Here is a 22870-nt window from a genome sequence, read left to right as displayed (position 1 = left end):
AAACTCATAATAATAATAATAATTTATCCTCTCACAATATTAGACATACATGGATTTAGTGTCTTCTCCCGTCCTGCATGAGAAAACACGTCAATATAGGTTATTAATAATAATAACTTGGTTTATCAAAAACTTTGTCTCTGTGTGTCTCTATGTGTGTGTGTCTGTGTGTGTGTCTTTGTGTGTTTCTCTGTGTGTGTGTGTGTGTGTGTGTGTGTGTGTGTGTGTGTGTGTGTGTGTGTGTGTGTGTGTATTCTGATGATGTGTGTCTCTTCCTGTCTCCAGAACCTTTCTGATCTCATCAGATCAGTTTGATTTAAAGTCAGCTTCTTCATCACTCTGAAGAGAAGATCTCAACTCTTCAGGAGGACCAGGAGACCTGGAGATGGCTTCAACACCAAGAAGAAGATGGAGTAAAGAACTGCCCCCTGATCTCTCTGAATTAATGAACAAACTTAAACATCATTCAGCTTCATTCATCAGAGAGTTTGACAGCAGAGAACAGAAGATGAGAGAGATTATTAGAGAGTTTAGGAAGATCGCTTATGAAGTCAGAACAAGAGCAACTGTTACTGGAAGAATACTCGCGATCTTTCCTCCGTTCACTGGAGGGGCAGTAGGAGGAGAAGGAGCTGCGGTTGTTGGTGTAAATGTAACAAAAACGATTAAAGAGAAAGTAGAAAAACAGGGGAAAGAGTTCATGGAGATTGTTGAACCGCTGAAGAAGGACCTGGAAGAAATAAAGAAGACGTGTGAGAAGTTGGAGCAAAGATCAGCTGAACTTCAGGCTGGAAACACTCTGACAGACATGGAGGAGTTACAGAGGAGTCTGAGACGACTTTCTGAACTGGCAAGAAAGAGTGAAGAAGTTTTGTCTTTCGCTGCAATAGTGATGAGAGTTATTCAGGGCTGGTTTTTGTTCTTTGTGAACTTCATCTTCGGAGGGACAGCGACCCCTGAAGATGATGAAAAGTTAAGAAAGTCCATCATCCAGTCAGCTGATCGCTGTCAGGAGGTCGTTGTCCAGTTTGATCAGATGAAGAAAGAACTCAAAGACTTCAGTGAAAAGTAAAGATAGAAGCAGCAGGAGAACAGAAAGACTGGTTCACACTGAAACTGCTGACTAACTGTTAGTGTTTGAACATTTATCTAACATCCTGGACTTTTGTAACAGAATCAGATGAACAATAATACTTTATGATATTCAATATGTTGGACTGTTGAACTCTTGGACTGAGACTTAATTATTGTATTTTTGGTTGACATGCCTCTTCAACATTGCGTGGAAGTTTGGGACAGTGCCTAAGGAGTGGCAGACCGGGGAGGGGGGGCAGGGGGGGGTGGATTGTAGGAGAGTTTAGGGAGAACGCTGATGAAGTCAGCGAGACGCAGGAGGGAACAGGGACATGGGCTGGGACCTTGGCAACAGGAGGAATGGGACTCCAGGTCTTTGGAGGTCTGATCGGTTGGGGGGGGGGGTCTCTTAGGAGGGTTAGTAGGAGGGTTAGCAGGAGGGTTAGCAGGAAGGTTAGCAGGAAGGTTAGTAGGAGGGTTAGTAGGAGGGTTAGTAGGAGCAGCAGCTGCTGTTGGAGGTGCAAGAAACCCAAATAAAGTGGATGAAAGTCCAGAAAGAGTAAACATGTTGGGGAAAGAGTTCATGGAGATCGTTGAACAGCTGAAGAACGACCTGAGAGAAATAAAGAGGACGTGTGAGAAGTTGGAGCAAAGATCAGCTGAAGATCAGGCTGAAAACACTCTGACTGGCAATTGCCACTGGATGCGGAACGTCTCCGGAACGTCGGTGGAGTCATTAGGTTTCCATTAAAGTCAATGTGTGTATTTCCACTGACTGCAGAACGTCTGCATCCCGACTCCGTCCCAGCTCCGTCACCGTGGATTTCCACGGGATGCCGAACGTCTGCGGACCGGCTCCGCTGCGGAACGGCTGTGTGCTCTGCCGTCCGTCAACACCCACCAGGTCCGGATTTGTTGCGTTACGGCTGCGGCCAGCCAACCACGAGATCTCGCGAATTGATGTATTTTCGCGCAATATAACAGAATGTAGTTTCTATAAACAGAACCACAAAACCACCACCAGTTAGTTTCCATCCAGAGGAGTAGAGGGGAAACTACTCTGAGCTGTGTTTTCAAGGTGTAGTGCAGGGAAATATGATCCGCCGTGAGCACGCTGGATTTTATTTTGAAAATTACCCGGATGTTTTATTTTGTTTCTGTGCTCGACTTCCTGTCCCCACTATCTGAATTGTGCTGAATTGCTGCGGAGCTCTCCGTCGTCCAGCAACAATAGAAGCTCTGGTATCAGCTCCGGAGGGCTGGGACCGACGGAGCTGGGACGGAGTCGGGACGCAGACGTTCTGCAGTCAGTGGAAATACACATAATAACTTTAATGGAAACCTAATGACTCCGTTGACGTTCCGGAGACGTTCCGCATCCAGTGGAAATTGCCGGTGACAGTGATGGAGGAGTTTCAGAGGACTCTGAGACGAGTGTCTAAAGATAGAAGAGAAATCCCCCATTAGGATGATCTGTGTATCAGGGTGGTTGATGACTGTGAAAAGATGAAGAAAGAACTCAAAGACTTCACAGAAAAGTAAAGATAGAAGCTCCAGTTTGTAGAAAAGGCCTTGTTTATTCATACATTTTAACTAAATCTGCAGTTTGAGATATAGAACTTAATATTTGGGACACATATATTCCCTTGGTCCTAATTATCAAAACAAACTCTTTCTTATAACTCTGTCTGAAACATTATGTCTGAGTCCTGTGTTGGACTCAGACCTAAAAGGTCAAAGAAAACCCAGGGTGGTTAAACTGCAGTTTGTCATGTGACCAATGATGGAGCTACACCGGGGCTAGTCTCTCATGTCCAGACCTGTCTCTCATGTCCAGACCTTCCTCCACAGCTCTGTGGAGGAAGGTCTCTCATGTCCAGACCTTCCCGTGTTGAGTAAGATGTTCACACCGGTGATATGATATATGTCAACCCTGTACCATGACTGGACCAACCACCAAACCAAAGAAACAGACCGGCCCAATGGGAATTGTCCCGGTCCTCCTGATTAGCCAATCAGAGCCTGTCTCTAAAAGTATGTTTTCTATACTCTGTAACATTAACCTGACTGAAGATGTTATACTTTATTGCACCATCTTAATAGTTTTTTTGTAAATGTTATAAATCAATGTGATGCTCTGAACTGTATTATTTAGCCTACATGAGGTAAACACGTGTGTGTGTGTGTGTGTGTGTGTGTGTGTGTGTGTGTGTGTGTGTGTGTGTGTGTGTGTGTGTGTGTGTGCTGTTGACGCTCCTGTGTTGTAAACTGCATGTTTTTAATTACTATGGACACCACGTCATCTATAGTCCTGTTAAATTTCTTTTTTAAATTGTTATTTTTATAACTGTCATACCTGCCCAGGGACTACAGGTGGAAATTAACAATTGTTGTTATAACCTGGCCCAAGACATATTCTCTGGTATTACAAGGTTAATGTCCCTGTTTCAAATAAATACATTTCCATTCCATTTAAAAACCTAAACATATATATTTTATAAATTCATATCATGTTACACATTGTTGAACTTCTTGTGTTGATTAAATAAAGTTTTTAAAGAATGATTAGTGTTGGTTGTTTCCAGTCTTGATGTTACACACTCCCGTCACAAGATGGCGGCGGGCTCCTTTAAGCTCTGGTTTGTAGCCCGCCCAAAAACAAGGTGAAGAAGAGGAAGAGGAAGGGCCAGTCAGCTGGTAAACAGACAGGAAACTTTCTTCACATGTTCAACAACCTGCAGACTTCTTCATGACTGCGAAGGTCAGTTTCAGTATGAATACACCAACACGTTGTTTACAGGGGAAAGAGACGCCAGAGTCCGTTGACATTTCCGCTGACTTTAACAGCGCGGTGCGTGTCGACGAACGTGACCTGCGTCTCCAGCTAGAGTCAACAAACGTCTGGAAAAGGTTGTGTGTGAGGGTCAGTTATCAGACATATGAGCGCCGAATTGAGGCCATGATTATGATTTAATAATATGAGTAAGTGTACTTTTGTTTAGAGAAATATTATGTTGTCAAAAAGTAAGAAATGTTTAAATGTGAGGACTTTGGTAGGGAGATTGGCTGCAGCGGGTATATCATGGCTGAATCCCTCGTGAGAGACACGAGGAGGCGGTTCTGGACCTTTGACCCAGACCGGTGGTCTACAGGAGAACCCTGTTCCCTACATTAGAACCAGGACAGTCCGTTTCCACTAACTGAGAAGGGTTGGCAGCCCCTACTAAATCTGAAAGGCTCATATCTGACACGTGACCTGTTGAAATAGAATATATAATAGAATATATGTATATATACAGTGTGATATGCAGTGTGGGTAATTGCACATTATTTGAATATTGCCCAATAGTGGTGATCATATTCAATGAGTAATAGATATTGGACAGTAATGGAATTGGACAGTATCATCAATATGATCAATAATAGGCTATTAAATATTGCAAAATATAAAAGAATATATTTAGTAGCCGGGTTGGCTCCCCTCTCTCCCCTAGCTGGCCTGCCTAAAAAAAAAAAAATAATAATAATAATACCTTTTTAAAGGAGAAATCGAACCCAGAAAATGCACATTTGCACTATTGCCATATTAAAAACGTGAGTTTATAGTTAATTTATTTTAGTTTGGTGTTCATCTTGTTAACTTTATATGATAAATATTAAATATTAAAGGAAATGTAACAACAGCTGCTGAATGTTTGTCTTCAGGTGTTGGTGTTGTTCTTCGCTAAGAGTGCCGAGCTGACCGGACTGAAGCAGGAGGAGGCTGTTGCCGTGCCAACACCAATCAGCAGCCGGGACCTTTGGACACTGTTGCTACGGCGACACCTGAGGTACCGCAACGCTCTGCCAGGATTTTAACAACAGGAAACAGAACAACACACAGATACATAACTTCATTTAAGATAACAGGTGTGTGTGTGTGTGTGTGTGTGTGTATAGACAGTGTGTCTTTGTGTGTGTGTGTGTCTTTGTGTGTGTGTGTGTGTGCAGCTGCGTTGCGGCTGCATGGCGTTTCTGTGGCGTGTCAGCTGCGTGGCGTTTTCTACGTCTTTTCACCAGAAAGGTGTCTGATGTGCTGCTGCTGCTAGCCTTGTCTGGACACATGGATGTTTACCATAAACATAAACATAAATATATCCTGATCTGATTACAGCAAAGACAACGTTGGCAGGATTGACGGCAAAATAGGCTCCAGAATATTTCCTTCTGGATTGACAGGTGAATATTCTGACATTTATATATATATATATATTAGGGCTGTCAAAATAACGCGTTAATTTCGATTAATTAATCTGAGAAAAAATAACGCGTTAAAAAAAATAAGGCAGATTAATCCATTCCATATTGAGGTTTGACCCGGAGCCGTTCTAGCCTCCATTGGACTGTAAAATGAAGGAGGGAGACGAGAATGTGCTGCCTGGATCATTAATTTGAACATTTACTTAAAAATCTTCTTCCTGCCAACCCTGGCTACCGAAATCTGGAGCCACTGATATGTCTGCTCTTCTCTCTGATGCTCTGAAGACGATACAGGAAACACAAACACCGCTGCACGGGACGCTAGTTAACACTATACTCAACAGCAGCTAACGTTAGCCTACCGCTAGCTAGTTAACACTATACTCGACAGCAGCTAACGTTAGCCTACCGCTAGCTAGTTAACACTATACTCGACAGCAGCTAACGTTAGCCTACCGCTAGCTAGTTAACACTATACTCGACAGCAGCTAACGTTAGCCTACCGCTAGCTAGTTAACACTATACTCGACAGCAGCTAACGTTAGCCTACCGCTAGCTAGTTAACACTATACTCGACAGCAGCTAACGTTAGCCTACCGCTAGCTAGTTAACACTATACTCGACAGCAGCTAACGTTAGCCTACCGCTAGCTAGTTAACACTATACTCGACAGCAGCTAACGTTAGCCTACCGCTAGCTAGTTAACACTATACTCGACAGCAGCTAACGTTAGCCTACCGCTAGCTAGTTAACACTATACTCGACAGCAGCTAACGTTAGCCTACCGCTAGCTAGTAGCTGGATTAAACACGGTTCCAATGCTGACAGCTAACTCTGAACGGTGTAAAGTCTGACTGTGTTTTACTGTAGAGGACTGGGACTCAACAGCAGGATGTAACAATCTGCAGCTGCCGAGCTGCCGTTGGAGAAACAACACAGACGGTGCGTTCAAAGAAACGGGTAAACTACAGCTTCGTGGTGCATTTGAAGTTATTGTAAATGTCCTCGGTGGTTGTTTTTGTCGTTCAACAGCAATTTACTAGTGAAATAAGTTGTTGTTATTGTTATACATTATTATTAAATCATTTAATTTTGACCATATGGCCTTAGCAATAAACAAGCCGTTCTTTAATGTCACCAACTGTTGTTTAGTACCCTTTGTTTTCTTTTTTTACTTTCTTAAAAAGTATCGGTTCAGGCACCGTTAATTATGTATGCGATTAATTTCGATTAATTAATCACAGAGTCTGTAATTAATTAGATTAATTTTTTTAATCGATTGACAGCCCTAATATATATATATATACATTGTCGCCTTTTTGTCGCTTTTTTGCTGCCTTTAAATAAGAAAAACCCTCTATGTGTATGTGTACCTGCCAGGGGGTGATTCTAGCATCTGACCTTTGGGGGGGCTCAGCCCCTAATGAGCAGTTGATAGCAGTTAAGCTGGGGGGGTCCGGGGGCATGCTCCCGTATGATTATTATTTTTTTAACCGCTTAAATCATGACTTCTGGTGAGTTTTGGGGAAAGAAATAGACAGATTGAGATGTGCAGTTATGACAAACTATCAACAGATTCAAGTCATCTGCTGTGAAAAAAGATGGCAACTACAAAGCATGATTATTGCATCACACACCCAGGGGGGTCAGACTGGGGGGGAGGGGGGGGGGAGGGGACTGAGTACCCAGGGCCCTCATGTTAGGAGGGCCCATCCTCCTCTCTCTCTCTCCATCCTCCTCTCTCTCTCTCTCTCCATCCTCTCTCTCTCTCTCTCCATCCTCCTCTCTCTCTCCATCCTGCTCTCTCTCTCTCCATCCTCCTCTCTCTCTCTCTCTCCATCCTCCTCTCTCTCTCTCTCTCCATCCTCCTCTCCCTCTCTCCATCCTCCTCTCTCTCTCTCTCTCCATCCTCCTCTCTCTCTCTCCATCCTCCTCTCTCTCTCTCTCCATCCTCCTCTCTCTCTCTCCATCCTCCTCTCTCTCTCTCTCTCCATCCTCCTCTCTCTCTCTCCATCCTCCTCTCTCTCTCTCTCCATCCCCCTCTCTCTCTCTCCATCCTGCTCTCTCCCTCTATCCCCCTCTCTCTCTCTCCATCCTGCTCTCTCTCTCTCCATCCTCCTCTCTCTCTCCATCCTCCTCTCTCTCTCCATCCATCCTCCTCTCTCTCCATCCTCCTCTCTCTCTCTCCATCCTCCTCTCTCTCTCTCTATCTCTCTCCCTCCATCATATCACTGACAATCACATACAAAACATTTTGTAATCAACTAGAAAATATTCTTCAAATAAAAGAGAAAACAAAACACAGTAGTCCTACTATATATACATATATACATATATATATATATATATATACACATATATATATATATGTGTATATATATATATATATATATATACACATATATATATATATATATATATATATATGTGTAAATATATGTATATATATATACATATATATATATATGTATATATATATATATATGTATATATATATATATATGTATATATGTATATATATATACATATATATATGTATATATATATGTGTATATATATATACATATATATATATATATATATATACATATATGTATGTATATATATATATATATATATATATATATATATATATATATATATGCTACCAAAGGTTATATATTCACCTATTTATAACATATGTGAATATGAGGTTGCTGTTCAGTTCAGTGGGATCATGTTAAAGACTTATCTTATACTTTCTCACCTGAACCTGGCTGTTTACTTTAAAAGAGAAACATATATCCATCTATGGAGAACCAGACTGAGTCAGGGTTAGTTGTTCCAGTGTTCAGTTCTGATATGAAGGAGTCTGATGATCCAACAGGTCCAATTATTTATTTTTCATTGGCATTGACAGTTAAAAATAAGAAAGTATCTGGTAGGGAGGTAGCGGTGCTCAAGCCGTTACAGCAGACTATTAATAGCACCCTTTAAAAACTTGCTGTAGGCTACTCCTGAGATACATTTGTCTACATTTAGCAATTTAGTCTAATGTTGCACAACAAAGTTGGACTCCGTGGTGAATAAGCTAGGCTAATTCAGATATGATTGCCATCATTGTGATCAGGGATCACAGATTGGTTCCACAAATACTACACCTGTAGCCTACTTAACGTGTTCATTCGATTAGATTTAATGTTCACTCCATTAGCCATAGCCTACCTTTTCAGTGGTTGAAAGTAGCCGTACTCTGACGACCGTTCCCCAAAGTTCTCTGTGCAGACTGACCAGCAGGCTGAGGGGCTGTTGACTTTAGGCTACAGCTGAGCTGAGCCTGTCCTCATTCATCCTAAAATCAGGTTTGCAAAAGTAATAAGGTTTGAGCTCTAAACGATTTCACAGAATCATAATGATAAGGACTTTATTTTTCAGGGGTGCTGAGATGATTTTTGAGAGAGAGAGAGAGAGAGAGAGAGAGAGAGAGAGAGAGAGAGAGAGAGAGAGAGAGAGAGAGAGAGAGAGAGAGAGAGAGAGAGAGAGAGAGAGAGAGAGAGAGACGGAGAGAGAGAGAGAGAGAGAGAGAGAGAGAGAGAGAGAGAGAGAGAGAGAGAGATGATGTGCCATTGCAGCAAACAGCTACGGTCAGATTTGAACCTGAACCACTGCCAAGGACTATAGAGAAAGGTTGCCTCAGACTGCCACTTTGTTTAGATGCATGCAACTATCAATTAGTCCACCATATCACTGACATATATAATATATAAATATCCATATTACACAGTTAAACATGATGTTTCCTTCCCCCTGTTAATCAGTTTGTACAGATGATGTTTTCTTCTCTTGACTCAGACAGAAATATTCTGCTGTTTCACACTTCAGTCATGAAATCTAATGGACTTTCATTTGATGTATATTATAATCAATATCTGTGATTATATATTATATACCCTGGTGTCTTCATGTGTATTCATGCTTAATGACTAGATATAATATTTCAGAAGACAAAAACATGTTAATCCATTTATGTTTTATTTTGAGCAATAAAATATATTGACAGTAAATATATATTTGAAGAAGAGGGTAGTGTGAGTGGTGACTGGTAGCTGGAGAGGTACCAGTCATCCTCCTGGAAACTACCTAACTGATCGCTGGGCTGTGTATGATAATCCATATTAATGCATGTCTATATCTTCCTGTGTGTATACGTGAAGCAACAAAACAAGTTTAAAATAAGATATTTTTTCAAGAAGACCAATAATTTCTTTATTATATTCTGTTTCTGGAATAACATCCTGATAGATGTAGTTTTCTGTGAATCATTAATAAATGTCTCTTGATGAAACCAGTTTGTTCAGAGTCTTCACTGATCATCAGCAGCTGTTGGAGTCTGTTGAACTTTCTTCTTATGTTAATGACATCATCAGCAGCTTTTTGAGTTTCTTTCTTTCTTCAAGACATGTATTTCTGTTTGTTATACCATTTTATGCTATATATTATCATATATATTCACATACATACATAGAAAATAGAGTATACAGTTGAAATGATAGTTCTGAATCTGTTGATGTGTTGAAACATTGAATGTGAATCAGTCTAATAAAGTTCAGGTCAAACTCAATCAAACTTGTGATGTTTAGTATTTGATATCAAACATTGTTGATATCAATAATTGGAGAAAAAACTTATATCAGAAATATAGGACGCTGAAAATGTCTAAAAAGTGAGAAAAAAGGAAAGTGTACATTTTTGTGTGGGAAAAACGACAAAAACTTTGTGAAAAAAAAAAGGAGGGAAAACTTGACAAAAGCTATAAAAATGTAAAAAGAAACCAATAACTGTGAAAAAAGCAAAAGAAATGTTGAGAAGGGACAACAAGAGAGGTGTTTTCATGGTCAAAAGGAAGACAAGGGTTAAAAAGTGTCCTGAAGTCAATAAAGTTTAGATTTGAAGGAGAAGATCAACCAGCAGTGATGTTTCCTGTTGACCAGCAGGTGGTGAAAGAAACTAACTGGAGCTGAAACAGCCACTGGAGCTGGAAATTATACATCCTTTATAGTTTACATAGTTTAATAACATGGAAATATCATCACTGTCAAATATCAATCTAAGCAGCTGTTAATAAACTGTCATATCATCTACCTCATAAAGACACCACTTACATTAATCATCCCATATTTATTCCAGCAGCCTTTGCACTCGGCACTATTGTATTGTATCAACCTTAAAAAATGCTAAACAATATAAACCAAGAACTTAATATCTGGGCCTTTTAAAAGATGTCAACAAAATATAACTATACTCAAAATAACAACAACAAAACAGGATGTGAACTAAACAAACTGACCTGACTGAATCAGACACAAGGGGACATATATACTGGTTTGGACAAACCAAAGGACACAGAAGGGGAACCCCCCCCCCCCAAACATGGCAGCTCATGTTATGGCTGGATAATGTTATGGCCTATTCCCTTGTGTGCCTGTCTGTCTCTCCTCTGTCTGTGTAGGTAGGTAAAGGGCGTGGCCATTCTTCACCTGTGCACTGCTCATGAAGCGCTGCTGCGTGTTAGGGATAATTAACAATACTGTAGAGAACAGTCATCATTAAAGAATGCTGCTAACACATAAACATAGTGATGAATGCATACACACACCCAAAGCATTGACAGTTAAGGGTGAGGAGGCAGTCAGACTGGTTTAAACCAGCTGAGGTAGGAACGCACACACACACAGACATATGACACAAACACAAAGACACACACACACACACACACACACACACACACACACACACACACACACACGATGTCCCTCCCTCTCTTTCACTTTCAGATTAAAACTTTTCCCACTCCAGGTGATTTATTATAATTGTATAATGCTCCACTTCTTTCTTTATATGCTCACAATATTAAGATCACCAAATCAAGCATGGTATGCATTTGCTTTTGTTTTTTGCTCGCTAATGTTTTCATGAGCTCACAGAACAGACTTGTAGTGTTAGTGAAACTAACTTTAACCTTTTACATCTTAGGATAACATAACCTGACAACATATTCTATTGAAGGTGTGGTCGTTCAACCTTTGCTTCAATCCTCTGCAGCTTTGTTATTTACAGCAGAAATATTCAATCAGGACACAGTTCAGAGAATCAGAACAAAGGAAAAGTTTTCTGTAATCTGCACCAACCGGTCAGACTGTCTGTGTGCCAGTTTCATACCATCTCCTGATACTATTTATATTGTGTACTTCAAAGACATTTCTGTTTTTCACTGACAGGAAATTATTTGAGATGTGGACATTAAGTGACACTGTAAAAATGTCCTTTGTCCATATTTTTGGTTATCTTTGTGGGCAGTCTTCACACAAGGACCCTGTATACTCAGTTCTCTTTTCCTGTCTGTCTAATGACTTGGTACATCCCAGGTAGGAGAAGGTATATGCTACCAACATCTCAGTTTTACACTAATACAACTACTGAGAAAATAAATATTATACAGGTATATAAATAAAAATAGCAAAAATTTAGCATCTATCCTTTTTAGCTGTTTTTAAAAACTATTAAGAGATGTGTGATTTTATTCCACTTCTCCCTACACTGAAGAAAATGGTACTTTGGATCAACTGTGTTACAGCTAATTATGGCCCGAGTGCCGACAGCGGCGAAGGCCCTATCCCTGCAAATGAATTGACTTTTTGAGGGGCTTAACATATTCAAAAACTCACCAAAATTGGCGGTCGCATCAAGTCTGGTGAAAATTTACGTATTTTAAGGGTTTTGGGAATAGTCGCGCAAAAATGGCTCGCTAGCGCCCCCTACAATGTTAAAAAAATGAAGCCCCTGCAGTGCGTTTAACGTAGACTCATGAAATTTGGTACACATATGTAACAAGTCAAGATGCTCATTAAAACAAATAAATGTAATTGAAATTAGTGCGATTTTGGTCATTTCCACATGTCGTACTTTAACGAACTCCTCCTAGAGATTTCATCTGATCAACTTCAAATTTGGTCTGTAACATCTTAAGACATTAAAGATGAAAAGTTGTTAAAAGAAAAATATAAAGTTATACGGCGTGGCCGTGGCGGGGCGGCCATTTTGTGCGTTTTGCCATCAAAACAGGAAGTGGGTGTAACTTGAATCTACATTGGCCAATTAGCACGAAACTTTTCAGGATTCATAAGACTCTAACTCTGAGGACAAATAAAGGCCGATATTTACTTAAAGTCATAGCGCCCCCTAGTGGCAACAGGAAATCAGCCTTATATGACGAACATCATCCGATTTACATGAAACTTATAATGTGTGGTCTACATGTGATACTGAGCCACCCCCTATACTTTAACCACGCCCACCTACACAGACCCTGATGATTAAGCCACGCCCCCTTTCATAACTGGTGACCCATTTAAAGTAGAGTCTAATGTGAGGTATCAATGAACTCAGCAGAGACTTTCTTTTTAATTGGTAATGGTTTGCCCCGCCCCCTATACTTTGGCCACGTAGAGTCTTGTGTGAGGTATCATTGAACTCAGCAGGGAGTTCCCTTTTCATTGGTGACGAATTGCTGTGTCTGATGATTTCAAATGCATGTTTGATTCAGCGCTGTGATGCTGTTGGCGCAGGTTGCTAATGGCGGCTACTTTCTAATTTGCCAAAAGAAGTTGTTGACAAACTGGATATCAACCCAACTCTAAGATACAGTTGTTTATTGCAGCTGCAAATTGTATGAAATCTCTTGTCTGTAGAAATATGTGAAAAGAAGTTAATTTTAAAGCTGAGGTAGCAGCCTAAGTTCCTCCTTAATCTGACCAATGAACAGCCAGGTGAATGGAGGATAAGAAATAGGAGATGTGATGGGAGGTTGATTATAGACAGAATCACTGTGATGTGACGCTAAAACTTCCTCATCACCGTTTGCTCAGAGCCATTAACGCAGGCTCTCTAATCACCTTTATACACTTATAATTATAAATTATTTTATTGTATTTGCTGCTGAACTTTTTCTCAGGTGATCAGTAAAAGTCTCCTAAAGAGAACTCCTCCCTCACTTCTCTTCTGGTTAAACTGATGATTTGACGTCAAACTGTTTCTGTGAAATCACGTGACATTAAAATCTTCAAAAAAAAAAGGCTTCACTGTAGTCTATGAAGTTAGTCCGTCTCTGAGACAGTTTCTGTGAAATCATGTGACCACAGAGCGTCCTCCTCCCTTTCTGCAGATATATAAACTGTTCTCTGCCTCCTCTACGTCACACACCAACAACACAGGTAAGAACACTTTAGAATTGGAAATACTTTAAAATGATAATCAGGATTTACACCAGATATAAATGCATGATGAAAATATATTTGCCATAACTAATAACTGAACATACTACCTTACATTCACATAATTTATTTTCTTTCTTCCAGACAGTGTCTGTAGTCACCACGTCACCAAGCTTCAGGAACTTCAGATCATTTCTCTGGACCTCTTTCTGGGTTGACCTGGACTTTAAAAACTCAGGTATGGATCACAGGTTGGTAGTTCTGAATCAGTCTGTCTTCATGTTTGTTACATCAGCTGACCTATCAAAGGTTTTCCTAGAAAAGAAGAATTAGTAAAGTGTTAATTTGTTTGATAAATGGCCATAATGTGAAATGTTTAACGCCTCTAACTGTGCTGGACCCTCCAGTCGGTCCAGTGTTGACCTGTTGTTGGTCGAGCATTTAAAGGACTTAAGTTTCTAAAGATGTCTAGAGAGTCTAGAGAGAAGTTTCTACATTCAGACGCCTCTGATGTTATAATGCCAGAGGTTAGTGTTTGAACTTGATAAATGACTCCATTTCAGATTAAAATCTTTTTTACTTTTGAAACATTATCTGTTTAAAAGATGGTAAACAGCAGGTTTTAAGTGTATATTTTTTTAATGTGAAAACATCAATATAGCGATAAACTGAATGTTATGGTTTCTCTCTCAAGAAAATATTTGTATTGTAGAGTTGTGTCTGTTATTAACTCTGATTATAATGTCATAAAGCAGGAATGTAACTGATCTAGCTTAGAGCCATGCCCCCTGACCTGCCCACATATCAAACTCACTGTGGTTGATCACTGACTTGTTCTTCCAGAAAACTTGTGTGGGGTGGTGATGGATATAACATGCCTTTGGCATGGGAGACCTGGGTTTGATTCCCACCGCGATACATCAACCAATGAGATAGATAGATAGATAGATAGATAGATAGATAGATAGATAGATCTACTGTAAGATAGATAGACAGATAAATCTACAATTGGAATTTACAGTGTTACAGCAGCAAAATATCAGTCACACAGCACAGAATATACGTGAGATCAGGGGATGAAGTTAACTTTTTTGCCCACCAGTCACTGTGGCAGGTGGATTTTTAAATCCACCTGCCACAGGGACATTTTACCAGCCAGTTTTTTTTTTTTTGCGTCATAAAGGTGAAAACAGGAATTGCTGTGTCTCTATGATCCTGTCCTGTCCTATTGATGGTAGCCTACTCGTGAAACATTGCTCAGTCATCACGTTGTCAGTGGCTTGTTGATCTTTACATTGTTAGTTCATTTCCTATCCTGGCCTGGGACACACATTCATACGGTTTAATAAAGGACTTATTGGACTTTAACTTATCATTACACTTACAATAATGAGCGTAGCTGTCCTCAATTTAGGTCATCCTGTATGTCTCATCTGCATTTTTTCCTGCATCCACCGTGTGTGATTGTTTGTGTTTGTGTGTGCGTCAGTCGCGGGGGAACGGAGCAACAGCCCCACCCGCTGCAGACAGCCGACAGGATTGAAAGTTGTTATAGCGTACATTGATGTTAAAATGTCTACATGTTGGCAGGACGGTCTGAAATGTTTTGACGGTCTTTCACTGTACATTTTGTTGGTAAATGTGAGATGTTCGAGTCACACACACGTCTCGTCTTCATATCAGAAACTAGGAACTGAATTTGACCCGTTCTCACTCCCGCTTGGTCAGTGGCTGCACCTGGGATGCTGGGATTGTGTGAGTAATGAAAATGCGATAGGGGGCCCCGGCTGTCAATCAGTGTCTTCCAGTGATGTGGGCCTCTGATTGGACCGGGCCCAGCAACCCTGCTTACCGATAGTTACGCGTCTGAATCACTCAATTCTCATTGGCTACCCGCCAATGTGGCAGGTAGATTGACAGTTTCACCCGCCAATTGCAAAATTTCTCCGCATTTGGCAGGTGGGCGGGTGTTAATTCCATGCCCTGCATGAGATACTAGGATACAATATTCATGAAATAATAATAATAGGATAGAATACAAGAACAAATATTTAAATATTAAAATATATATCAGTTGGGAATACAAAATGTACAACTGCTTAACTAGTAATGATAAAGATGTAGATAAACCTATTGTGCAAGTTGCACTTAGTGCTGATGTGATGTCTAAGAGTCTTATCTAGCACTCAGTGATGAGGTGTTCAATAGTTTAATAGCCTGTGGTAGGAATGATTTCCTGTAGCGGTCCGTGGGACATCGAAGCTGTCGGAGCCTCTTAGAGAAGGTGCTCCTCTGTTGGACCAGTGTGGGGGGGTGGAGAGGGTGGTCGGGGTTATCCATGATAGATAACAGTTTGTTCAGTGACCTCCTCTCCACCACAGCTTCAAATGTCTCCTGTTTGCAGCCAATAACGGAGCCAGCCTTCCTGATCAGTTTGTTCAGTCTGTTTGTGTCCCTGAGCAAGACACTTAATCACTATTTGCTTACGGCTACAGTGAGCTTCTACCGTCAAAGTATCTGATAGTTACTGTGAACAGTCTTTTTCCTTTAACTCTTTTTCTGTTTTCAAAATGTTTTTTGCGCCAAATCAAAAGTTTCCTGGTCGTGATTCCTCTCGCAGCTGGTTGTCTTGCTTCCAGGGTTAAAACTCTTTATATATCAACATTTAAAGGTCCCATGGCATGAAAATGTCACTTTATGAGGTTTTTCTAACATTCATGTGAGTTCCCCCAGCCTGCCTATGGTCCCCCAGTGACTAGAAATGGTGATAGGTGTAAACCGAGCCCTGGGTATCCTGCTCTGCCTTTGAGAAAATGAAAGCTCAGATGGGCCGATCTGGAATCTTCTCTTTATGACGTCATAAGGGGAAAGGTTACCTCCCCTTTCTCTGCTTTGCCCACCCAGAGAATTTGGCCCCCCCATGAGAGAGAGAGAGACATCATGGCTTTCAAACGAGCAAAGTGGCAGTTGGTCAAAAGTGACCCGAGCAAATAACTTTGTTTCATTTCTTTGCATGTTATGCATTTTATTACCCAATATTTCATGAATTCCTCATGTAAGTTGTTATTTAGAGAAGCCGCACGACATCTGGGAGCAATAACGCTGCCTCTAACCTTCTGATTTTCAACATTATGTCAACTATAACTGTGAGGAAAACTACAAGAAATTGGCATAATTTCTTCTTTGGATCTGAGTGCAGAGAAACAAGTGTCTCTATTTCTTGCAGGAGTTCCTCATAACCCTCATCACTTGAGGCCTTCTTCATCAACTGAGGTAAGAACACACGCACACACACACACACACACACACACACACACACACACACACACACACACACACACACACACACACACACACACACACACACACACACACACACACACACAATTTCAGTTCAATTGTATTTGATTTCAAGTGCAATATCACCATAAGACATGGTCTCAAAACACTGTACAACAGGGAATTCAGTAAAAGGTAGGATTAAAAATACAAAAAAATACCACTTGTTTGAAAAAAGGTCAGTATATCGATGTATGCAGATGAATAATCTATTTATATGTCGTCATCTACATCTTGTGAGTTCAACACAACCCTATCACAGGAGCTGCAGTCGGTGGTTGAATGGACAAAGAAAAATAAGCTAGTTCTTAATGTTTTAAAGACATAAAGCATATTAGGTTCACATAATTCTCTTCATAATCAACCTGAGCTAAAACTTTGTATAATATGATGCATCTGTTGAACAGGTCCATGACCAAACTTCTAGGAGTTATTTTAAATAGCAAACTATCATGGACAAAACATATGAATAAGATGGTTATTAAGTGGTATTTCTGTTAAAAGATGTGCACCATATTTATCACAAAGCTCAACCATGGTGATAATTCAAGCTTTAATATTGTCTAATCTTGACTATTGCTCAGCAGTATGGTCTAATGCAGAAATAACAATAGAGCAGCGCAAAACAAATGTAGCAATGCACAAATGTTTAGGTTGGTTATCTGTAAAAAAAGAAATTAGACTACTTCATTCATTATGTGTGTTTTTTTAAATATTCTTTTTAAAAAGACCTAGGAATCAATCGAGTATCGGCCCTGGCCAATTATCGGGGTGTTTTTTGGCAGTTTGCAGATTATCTTTATCCGCGTTTTATTTGACTGATAACCAATAAAGGTAATTCATTAAAAAGTCTTCTACTTTGGCTCAGCTACAGCTCTCGGTCTCTCTATATTCCCCGGTTTTAATGTCGCGCCCACAACACTATCTGATTGGGTAGATGTTATACGAGTAAAAGCCAATCAACACTTATCCTCGCTGCTAACAGCCAATCTACACTCATCAACCTCATAACAGCTGACATGCCTGGATCAGATGTGCTCTGATGGACTTCGTCATGCTAAGCTTCCAAGGTAAGGCTGCAGGAATTTACGAAGTTCAAAACATAACCTTTTACACTGAAGTTGCAAAAACACCTCGTTCCTGTGATTTATTTCTATAATGACAAGCCCAGTTACACCAATTAAAAGGCCCAAATTAACTTTTTTTGTGGTGATAGCGTTAGCTTGCCGTGTTAACTTTACCGTTAGCATTAAACAAGATTATAAATGTGGAGCGATAGTTAAATGATTAATCTTTAAATAACATTAGTTCCAGTGCAACAGGGACTTTTTTAAAGGAGAATTCCGGCCAATTTTTACGTTAATCTTGACTGCTAAATATGTGAGTACTGTTGATAGAAAAAGATGACCCAAATTGGTGCTGACAAACTTGAGTTGCTGCAGCTACGTCTACGAGATTCCACTTATCTAAAACGACAGTTGTCAGGGCCTGTTTTAGAGTGCCTTTATGCCTCTTAACAGACACAAAATGCAGTTAAAATGTCTGTGCAAATGCATCTTGTTGTCACATATGGGCCCTGTTCATGTTGCACAGACATTTTATTTGCAATTTATGTCTGTTAAAAGGCACAAAGGAACTCTAAAACTTGCCCCGACAACTGCCAGTTTATCTTTAGGTGGAAGCTCGTAGTAGCTTCAGCAACTCAAGTTTGCGAGCACCGATTCGGGTCATTTTTTTTTCTATTGACAGTACTTGCATATTTATAGTGATAAAGATTGAGATCAAGAATTGGCCGGAATTCAGCTTCCACCCTGCAAATGGAACATTACTTATCCATATGAGGCAATGTTTGTTAGCTGACAATAACGCCTTAGCAAACATCCATTCATTAATTAGCTGGTTCATTAGGCCTATAGACAGCTGATAGGAGAGAAAACCTGAAAGGTTACATCTATGATGACATAGATTGATCTTAAAATCTATTAAAATGAGCTCCACCTTTACAGGCTGCAACATGTAATGTTTGAAAGCATTAATGCATCAGTAGTTGTATTTTATTTTGAAATTGAAGTTTACAGTTGTTAAATTCAGTATTTTTTGTTTGCTGTAGTAACATTAACTTCAGATTTGTAATGCAAGACGTATAGTTGTATCAGAGTATTTCTACACTGTGTCTTGCTACTTGTTTAAACTCTGAGACTTGTATAACTGGTTAATAGGCTACATGGACTGTAGAAGGTTACAGTTAGAGAGAAAAACATTCACCTTTATTGCTTTTGTAAATATTCATCTACAGTACCAGTCGAAGTTTGGACACACCTTCTGATTCAGTGTGTTTTATTTTTTATTATTTTCTACATTGTGGTTTTAATTTTAATTTTAATTAGTTTTAATTCATGAATTCATTTTAATTAACACAAGAAGAAGCTGAAGAAATAACGTCCTCTCTGGCTGAAGATGGTGGTGGTAAGAGCTCGTCAGAGGCCGGTCACCATCCTAACCCCTTCTTGCTCCTCTCTACCGTTAAATTGGAACAGCCAGCAGTGGAGAGACTGGAAGAGCCCATAACATGGCTGTTTTTTAACCCTTGTGTCGTCTTTAACCCTTGAGAGAGATTATCTATTGACTGATGGAATAGCTGACAGTCTTTGCATCTTGAGCAAAGATAGATGCAAGTAACAGCTGCATGTTTATCACTTCACCTTTTCACATTTTAATAATCTCCTCATTCTTCCATTGGCGTAGTCCTCCTGCAGGGACAGCAGTGCCATCATGCAGCATTATGCAAGGGTGTCACTGCAGTATTTATATGTTTACAACAATTTGTGATTGTTAACACCTTGGTATCCCCCACCCCGAGATACAATCTGAAGACAAAAGTCTAATAAGCAAACACACTTTTCTTCATGCAGGTAACAGTATTAAAGTTCGGACCGATACCGAGGCCATTAAGTGTAACGATAGCGCGAGAGCTTAACGGCTGTATTTCCCAAGCCCCCATGAACAGCGCCATGTCTGAAAACCACCATGGGCTTAGCGGATAACAGTGGAACTGCACCCTCTGGCCCAGAAAGACTTTTCACAGAGACTTTGCATGGCGAAAGAAACTTCTATATTTCAGCGGATCATTTTTTTTGGGGTACATCAACTTACCAGCCCGAACACTTAAAGGTTACTTGTTTAAAACGTTACATTTTTAATATTTTTAACATTTACTAGTAGCCGAATCCAGAGTTATTAAACTAGGCAAGATGAACGTGCGTAATGAACGCGAGCAGAGCCGCGGGACTGTGCCCGCCAATGACGCCCTGCACTGAGCATGCTCATATGACTATTCTCCTGAGGTCCTCTAGCTGTAATAATGGATATAACTAATGGTTGTAATTCACCATGTGTTCTATTAATACAGCCATGGTATTATCTTATGATATACCCGAGGGGTGTATGGATGTATGGATGTAATACAATCCATTGTTTATTTAGATGAGCATGTAAACGATCAGGAACAACGCCAACACAATGTTTAACGTTAGTGAATATTTTATACAATGGAATGGCGAGTTCATGAGTTCACCAAGTATACCGTGGATGTATTAAGAGACACGAGAGAGAAGCTCATGAACAAGCATGTTGCTACCGGTTGCTATGACCACACAAACAAATTGTTGCTAGTGCACGTGTCCATCGTGACGTCATAGGCCAGTTACTGCGGAAGAGCCGAGCTCCATGTTTGCTTTATGCGCTTTTGAGCAACTCTCATTGGAACGTACGGGCGAACACCAGTTCTCTTAATACATCCATGGTATTTCGAGACTTTGACATTTGATGATATATGCACATTATTAAAGATAGATATTTAGGCTACACTGTGTTCTGCCGTTATCTAATCATAGGGGATTTGATGCTATCCTGTATTCAATGCAGTCGGGCCATCTCCTCCTGCACTTCATAGTGGACAATGTGACGGTGAGACAGCACCGATTGAATATCTTTTATTAAAGATTTGAGTTGGATTTTACAAGGTGTTTATGGAACAAGTATCACTCAGTACAAGCGCAAATAGCACTGCTGGATTTCATCTTCATGGTAACGTGGATGATATAGAGCGAAAGAATAGTGCGTGAGGCATCAATACTAGAAAATATTACAAGTAATCGTTATTCCTACGTGTACTTTCTGCAGTCTGACTTCAGTTCACCACCTCACCATCTGCGTCGCCATTTCCCATCATCTCCAAAATGTGCGTACGCATGGGTCATAGTTTGTGTGGATGAACGCACACATTCTCCCGTCAAGTTTGTTTTTATAAATCACAACCTTTGTGTGAGAAGTGGCGTACGCACATTTTCAGCCCCGTTTTGTGCGTACGCCACGTTTATAAATGAGACCCCTGGTGACCACCTCATGAATCTGATTGAGAGAATGCCATGAGTGTGCAAAGCTGTTATCAAAGCAAAAGGTGGTTACTTTGAGGATTCTAAAAAATAAACCATATTCTGGTTTTTCTTTACTTTTTGTTTACTATATCATTCCAAATGTGTTCCTTCATAGTTTTGATGTCTTTAATAAGAAACTACACTGTAGGAAATAATACAAATGAATTAAAACCATTGATTGAGATGGTGTGTTTTTGACTGGTACTGTAGTTCAGTAGTAAGCCTAGTTCTTTGAATAAAAAAATGTTAATCTTTCATTTGAATAACTGAAACTCACCAATGGCTTGTAAGTAGGGATGTCACGAGAACCGCTACTACCGTCACCTTCCGGTTCTAAAATGACAAAACGCCGACGATGCCCATTTTTTTTTAAGCACCGTAGGCACCGTTAGCGACCAGTTAGTGACGATACCAGTGTTCGCACCGTCGGTGCTGCGCCTCTTACGGAACTGATGGGGGCAGTATACGCTTCAGAGTGTTCCAGTCGATACATTCAGAAGGACGAGGTCATGAAGAAGTGACAGAAGTCACGTCCTTCTACTTACGGTGCATACGAGTAAACTCTACCCGACCTAAAAAAACGGCAAGTTCACTGCAAACTCACGGTCCTTTCTTTCGGATTTACAGCCCCCCCTCTCTTGGCTTTAAATAACTCCCCGTTGTCGGCTACGGCCGCTGAACAGGCTACACGTTGTAAACAGCCGTAGCTTGCTTGCCTGCTCTTCAGCTAACGTTAGCCGTTAGCAGGGTTATCATGGCGATGTTAGCCACGGTTAGCCAGGACCAGTCGGTATCACTTTACTGGCTGTGTCTCAATTGTTTTTGCGGGAAACACACTCGGGACTCTAGACATATAATTCAATGTGAGTACACGAATGTTGAAATGACAAAATGCCCGTCCCTTGTAGCCGTGATAAATTATCCTGAAGCTAATGCTTAGCTACTTATTCAGGAGGAAATAAGCCAAGTCGGTGTCCTTTTGGGCTCTAAGCTTCCAATTTTTACCCGGGGTTTGTAACATCTCTGGTCACGCAGCTGTTAGAAACACTACCTACCCACAGTAGCTTTAGAAAAGATGTCTGGAAGTCTGGAATGTGTCTGGGGACACTAGTTGTTGCACTATGACCATTCATTGCACTTACTATGTTATGATATGCTCTATTGCACATGTTTTGTATGTCTTGTTATGACATTTTGATATTTTTCAAATATTGAATAAAGAAGTTCATGTTTCAAGTTAAAATACATGGAATCTTAGAAAGTTTTTTTTTACCGTGGTATCGAAATCGAGAATCGTGTTATTTTACTGGTATTGGGACCGCCTACTGAATTTTTGGTATGGTGACTCCCCTATTTGTTAGGGCTCTCTGGCCACTCAAATGTTTAGCATGTAATAAATTAAGCTAGTTGTGAGTTAACATAATGACTACAGCCTAACTTTAATTTGTCACTCTCTCGCTCTGAAATCTTACTGACGATAGACACAAAGAAAAGATGACAGGTGCATTATGGGAGTTTTTTTAAATAAAAACT

General features: G+C 40.2%; 2 protein-coding genes across 2 annotated transcripts in view; both read left to right on the top strand.

Annotated features, from left to right (window-relative positions):
• The window catches only part of LOC116066775, a 197521-nt gene extending 192498 nt beyond the window's left edge, over positions 1-5023 (top strand). The window contains exons 3-6 of the transcript XR_004895112.1: positions 311-816; positions 2488-3835; positions 4780-4904; positions 5014-5023. The gene's annotated coding sequence lies outside the window, so the exon portion shown is untranslated. The remainder of the gene's footprint in view (positions 1-310; positions 817-2487; positions 3836-4779; positions 4905-5013) is intronic.
• An 8513-nt stretch (positions 5024-13536) lies between these two features.
• The window catches only part of LOC116057119 (septin-1-like), a 50431-nt gene continuing 41097 nt past the window's right edge, over positions 13537-22870 (top strand). Inside the window, exons 1-3 of the mRNA XM_035991874.1 lie at positions 13537-13562; positions 13707-13800; positions 16789-16835. The gene's annotated coding sequence lies outside the window, so the exon portion shown is untranslated. The remainder of the gene's footprint in view (positions 13563-13706; positions 13801-16788; positions 16836-22870) is intronic.

The sequence above is a fragment of the Sander lucioperca genome, chromosome 14 (assembly GCF_008315115.2).
Source record: "Sander lucioperca isolate FBNREF2018 chromosome 14, SLUC_FBN_1.2, whole genome shotgun sequence".
Lineage (NCBI taxonomy): Eukaryota > Metazoa > Chordata > Actinopteri > Perciformes > Percidae > Sander > Sander lucioperca.
Note: the sequence above shows the minus strand (reverse complement) of the source record. Positions and strands in the feature narration are given on the sequence as shown.